Source organism: Podarcis filfolensis (assembly GCF_964270895.1).
Source record: "Podarcis filfolensis genome assembly, chromosome: 11".
NCBI lineage: Eukaryota > Metazoa > Chordata > Lepidosauria > Squamata > Lacertidae > Podarcis > Podarcis filfolensis.
This window is the reverse complement of record NC_139613.1, coordinates 55697375-55703595: the sequence shown is the minus strand read 5'-3', so window position 1 is coordinate 55703595 and position 6221 is coordinate 55697375.

Below are 6221 nucleotides of genomic sequence, written 5' to 3'. Positions count from 1 at the left end.
GGTTTGCAAAAAACGAAATATGTAGGTTTAAAACGCAGCAGAAGTGATCCCAAACGTTATGAACACACTGCTGCCGACTAAAAGTTGCATGATGCAGCAGAGAACATCAGCCCTCAGTGATGCATATATTCATAAAATAAACATGAAATGGGATGGCTGGCACAATTTCAAACCATGCCTTCCATGGGAAGCCTATTGTTCCAAAATGACAGAAAGGCTCCTAATGTTTGTGTTTTTTTATGCAAGAACAAAGTCTGATCAAATCTAAGCTAGATGTTTAGGATTGCAGACCTGTTTAACATAACCTTAGCATACCAGATTTGTTCAGCCAGTGAAAGGAACTTTGTTTTCTTTTTCTGTTACTTGCCTATACAGTGGTACCTCAGGTTACAAACACCTCGGGTTACAGACTCCGCTAACCCAGAAACAGTACCTCGGGTTAAGAACTTTACCTCAAGATGAGAGCAGAAATCGTGAGACAGCGGCAGCAGGCGGCCCCATTAGCTAAAGTGGTACCTCAGGTTAAGAACAGTTTCAGGTTAAGAACGGACCTCCGGAACGAATTAAGTTCATAACCAGAGGTATTAGATAAACAGGAAGAAATAAAGGAAAGCTTTGTTAGACATTTCAAAAGCCTCTATCAAGCTGGCAGTGAAACAGATGAAGAAATAACAAAATACCTGCAACGGAAAAACATACAGAAGATACTGTAATTAAGGATAAGACTGAATACCTAAACTCCCCTGTATCTACAATGGAAATACATCAAGTGATAGTAAAACCTAAAACAGGAAAGTCCCCAGGACAAGATAGTCTTACCACAGTGCATTACCATAAAAATAGAGGATTCCCTAGTGTTAACTATGAAATTATTGATAAATAAAATTTTGGAAGAAGGAGAACTACCTAAAACAGGGCAGCAAGCACACATAGTAATGATATTAAAACAGGGCAGAAATAAAGAACTTATAAACTACTATAGACCGATCTCCCTACTTAATAATGATTATAAAATATATGCGGATATCTTAGCTACAAGATTTTAAAAAGTATTGAACAAATATATTAATCAAGATCAGGCTGGCTTCCTACCAGGCAGGAAAATGAGCAATAATATAAGGGTAGTAATTACCGTATTTTTCGCACCATAGGGCGCACCGGACCATAGGGCGCACCCAGTTTTTAGGGGGGGAAATCAAGAAAAAAAAATTTTCCCCCCAGCCCCAAAGAGCAGTGTACAGGCTGCGCACAACCTCTCCCTGCCGGAGCGGTTGCGCGCAGCTATGGAGCAAGCCAAAGCAGCAAGCGGGATGGATCCCGCTCGCTGTTTTGGCTTCCCCTTTAGCCCCGCGCAGCCTCTCCCTCCCGGGAGAGGCTGCATGGGGCTAAAGACGCCATAGCCCCGTGCAGCCTCTCCTTGCCGGGAGACGCTGCGCAGGGCTTTCCTGGCTTTACTGGGAGGTGGGGGGATTCACCCACCTCCCGCAAAACCGGCAGAAGCCGCGCAACTCCTTTAAAGAGATCGCGGCTTCTCCTGGCTTTTCTGGGAGGTAGGAGAAGGGACTGATGCGGCCAGTTAGTCCCTTCTCCCTCCTGTGGAAAAGCCCGCAAGAGCGCACGGAGCTTGTGTGCAGCTCTTGGGGGCTTTCCCCGCCTGCCTCCCCCCTGCATTCGCTCCATAGGACGCACACACATTTTCCCTTGCTTTTTAGGAGGGGAAAAGTGCGTCCTATGGTGCGAAAAATACGGTAATTCAATAGAATACCTGGATATGAACCCAAACAAATAAGCAGCTTTTATATTCGTAGATGCGGAGAGAGCATTTGATAATGTATCTTGGAAATTCCTTGAGAAAACAATTGAACAAATGGATATGGGAAAACAATTCACAAGGGGCTTAAAAGGACAAAATGCAAACCTGATAATTAATGATGACATGACAGAATACTTTAAAATCAAAAAAGGGACCAGGCAGGGATGCCCACTTTCACCTTTATTCTTCATCCTAGTTTTAGAAATATTAAATGAAGAAATAAGACTAGACCAAGAGATGAAAGGGATAACCCTAGGAAACAAATCTTATAAGTTATGGGCATTTGCGGATGATTTAGTATTGATGGTAGAAAACCCAGAAGAAAGCATCCAAAAGGTATTCGAGAAAATGGGAGAATTTGTCAAAGTCTTGGGGTTTACATTAAACAAAGAAAAAATGAAAGTGATGGTTAAAAATATGGGAGCTAAAGAAAAACGAGCTAGAAGAAAAAACAGGATTGAATATAGTAAAAAAAGTAATATATCTGGATGTACAATTACAGTACAGTGGTACCTTGGGTTACAGACACTTCAGGTTACAGACTCCACTAACCCAGAAATAGTACCTCGGGTTAAGAACTTTGCTTCAGGATGAGAACAGAAATCGTGCTGTGGCGGCGGCGGGAGGCCCCATTAGCTAAAGTGGTGCCTCAGGTTAAGAACAGTTTCAGGTTAAGAAGAGACCTCCGGAACCAACTAAGTTCTTAACCAGAGGTACCACTGTATTGGCTAGGAATACATTGATCTTATTTTATAAAATGATTTTATTTGATAGTTTTTATGCTGAAGGGAGAAGAAACATCTAATATTTCCTTCATCTTGCTAGATGCAGAGTAGAAGTCTTGACATCAGCATCACTATGTCAGGGATTAGATGATCCCTGAGGTATTGTACTTTTCAATTTTAATTCTTATCTCTAGAGATACCTAGCCTGGATCTCTGTATCCCAAGTGAGTCTGAAATTATATTCTAGAATTACTCAGATGATACTTGCTCCTTTGGTACGTCAGTACCAAAACAGGAATGACATCTCAAGGCTGACAGAAAAAGTATCTGGTTCTTCACATGGTCAGGTGCCTTTTAGCAAGATTGCATTAAACATTTTCACCTAAAGGCTTAGATGAAAACTTTCCACAGAAGACAGGTCTGGTTAAGGTGCAAAAAGCCAATGACAGAGGATCAGACCATGGGGTTAAAAATCTGCCAGTGTGATAATACAAATGCCTTGTACGTGGACACATGTTCCTTTCTGCAAGGAACCATTACAGGACTGGAACTTAAGTGCTTACAGATGTGCTGCATCAAGCTGGTGGACACCAAACAGATGTATAGCAGGCCTTGCACCTGAATTTTTAGGGCTCCTCCACAGCCTGTTCATTCATCCTGGTTTGCAAAGCTTGTTGTTGTGGTTGTTTAGTCATTTAGTCGTGTCCGACTCTTCGTGACCTCATGGACCAGAGCACGCCAGGCACTCCTGTCTTCCACTGCCTCCCGCAGTTTGGTCAGACTCATGTTTGTAGCTTCAAGAACACTGTCCAACCATCTTGTCCTCTGTTGTCCCCTTCTCCTTGTGCCCTCAATCTTTCCCAACATCAGGGTCTTTTCCAGGGAGTCTTCTCTTCTCATGAGGTGGCCAAAGTATTGGAGCCTCAGCTTCACGATCTGTCGTTCCAGTGAGCACTCAGGGCTGATTTCCTTCAGAATGGATAGGTTTGATCTTCTTGCAGTCCATGGGACTCTCAAGAGTCTCCTCCAGCACCATAATTCAAAAGCATCAATTCTTCAGCGATCAGCCTTCTTTATGGTCCAGCTCTCACTTCCATACATCACTACTGGGAAAACCATAGCTTTAACTATACGGACCTTTGTTGGCAAGGTGATGTCTCTGCTTTTTAAGATGCTGTCAAGGTTTGTCATTGCTTTTCTCCCAAGAAGCAGGTGTCTTTTAATTTCGTGACTGCTGTCACCATCTGCGGTGATCATGGAGCCCAAGAAAGTAAAATCTCTCACTGCCTCCATTGCAAAGCTTACTCAGTGTTTATTCTTATTTGTCTAGAGGGGAATCATAGGACAATGAGCATTCATCCTGATTTGCTTGCAGTCTGTTTGCATATCTTCCCATCAATGTTCATCCCATCCCTTTCCTAACCACAAAAGTCAATGTTGTTGTTTTTTTAATAGATTTGGTGTGCTAGGGTGACAGAGCACTTCAATCCATTTAAATTGCACAAACGTAAATATCTGGTATTAACTTGAATCCTTCCCACAATATTGTGACAACCTGGAAGCACCCTCAGAAATAATAATAATAATAAAAACATTTTCATTCCACGAGCTGCAGAGGGCGAAGGAACAGTAGGCAGCCAGAACAAACAGAAGGTTGGAAGGTGAACTTTAAACATCCGCACCCAGCAAGCATGTACATACAAACCTTCACTGGTTGCCTTTGTCCCAGAGGCACTGCAGTTACTTAACCAACTTGGCAAAACTGCACTGTCCCTTGGAAATGCACAACACCAACTGCTAGAGTGGGTGCCAGAAAGTATCCTTCCAGTGGTGATTTCTCCCCAAAATTATGATTCCGCCCCCCAGATGCTCACTTAACTTTAGTAACATTAAACATTAAACCTTTAGAATAGTTACCGGTATTTCAAGGGTGCACCTAAAGCAGGGGTCAGCAAACCTTTTCAGCAGGGGCCTGGTCCACTGTCCCTCAGACCTTGTGGGGGGCCGAACTGAGGGACAGTGGACCGAACTATATATTTTGGGGGGGGGGGGGGAATGAACGAATTCCTATGCCCCACAAATAACCCAGAGATGCATTTTAAATAAAAGGACACATTCTACTCATGTAAAAACACACTGATTCCCGGATTGCGGGCCGGATTTAGAAGGTGATTAGGCCGGATTCGGCCCCCAGGCCTTAGGTTGCCTACCCATGACCTAAAGCAGGGATCAGCAAACTTTTTCAGCAGGGGGCCGGTCCACTGTCCCTCAGACCTTGTGGGGGGCCAGACTATATTTTGAAGGGGAAAAAATGAACGAATTCCTATGCCCCACAAATAACCCAGAGATGAATTTTAAATAAAAGCACACATTCTACTCATGTCAAAACATGCTGATTCCTGGACTGTCCGTGGGCCGGATTTAGAAGGCGATTGGGCTGCATCCGGCCCCCGGGCCTTAGGTTGCCTACCCATAACCTAAAGGGTATTGCTCCACTGTTCCCTTTGGAGGGGTAGATTTACTATAGCAAAACTTCCTCTGGCAAGGGGCAACCGCATAGCAGGTAATTGCTGGAGGCAGCATAAAAATAACATTGTTTTATGTATGTATGGACAGTTCTCATCATCCCTGACCATTGGGCATGCTGGCTGGGGATGATGGGAGTTGGAGACAATCAGAAGGGCTGTGGGTTCCTTATCCTGGTAATAGATGCCTAAGGAGTCGTACTCCTCTCAAAGTAGTATGGGGGGGGGGGAGAACTGGTATTTGGATCCAGATGAGAAGGAAAGGTGTCAGGCGTGTTCTTTCCATTCTTATCTACCCTTCATCAAACATGTTATCAGAGAGCATGCTACCAAAAAAACTAAAACAAGAGAACAATGCATCATCAATGAAACACTGACACTATATAAATTTCGTAAATATTACATCTCTCTCTTTTTTCTGTAGATACATTTGGCATAGACACACAAAACTCCCATGTCACTGAAAGCTTGATGGAAGAGAAAAGTGCCAGCCACATAATAATAATAAGAATTTATTATTTATACCCCACCCATCTGGCTGGGTTTCCCCAGCCACTCTGGGTGGCCTCCAACCGAGTATTAAAAACAATACAGCAAAAGAGGAGGGCATAGTCCAAATTGCTCTTTCCTAGAAACTTTGTTCCATTCCCACACTTCCAGATTCTACCCGACCCTCCCACCTGACAGCCAGTCAGCGTCCTGTGCACATTGGGTATGCCAAGCTCTCATTGGGCTGTTGCCCCTCCCCTCATTTATTTTTTCCTTTTGTATTTCTGCAACCTTTGGAGTTTTCCCAAGCCTTCTGATACCTCCCTCTTGTGTGCAGATGGTGCTGTCTGGGCAATATAAGGATTCAAACCCAGACTAGGATGAGCAAAATGTGCTTCGGGTGGCAGCTCTTAGAAACTCTCCCTCCCCTTTCAATGCTTTATTAATGCAGACACTGATTACATGCAAAAACAATGCAAGCCGGAATATAAAGAGGAAGGATTTTGTGAGCACATCCCAGAGCTTAGATCAGAATTGCATCCTAAAACATTTAAATAGAGGAGCACGGAAATAGCACTTGTATGTCAGCCGTTCCCTGTGGAATTACACTTTCCACGTTTTAGCAGAATATTATACACATGACTGAATTCTACATGGCGTTGCCCCCAT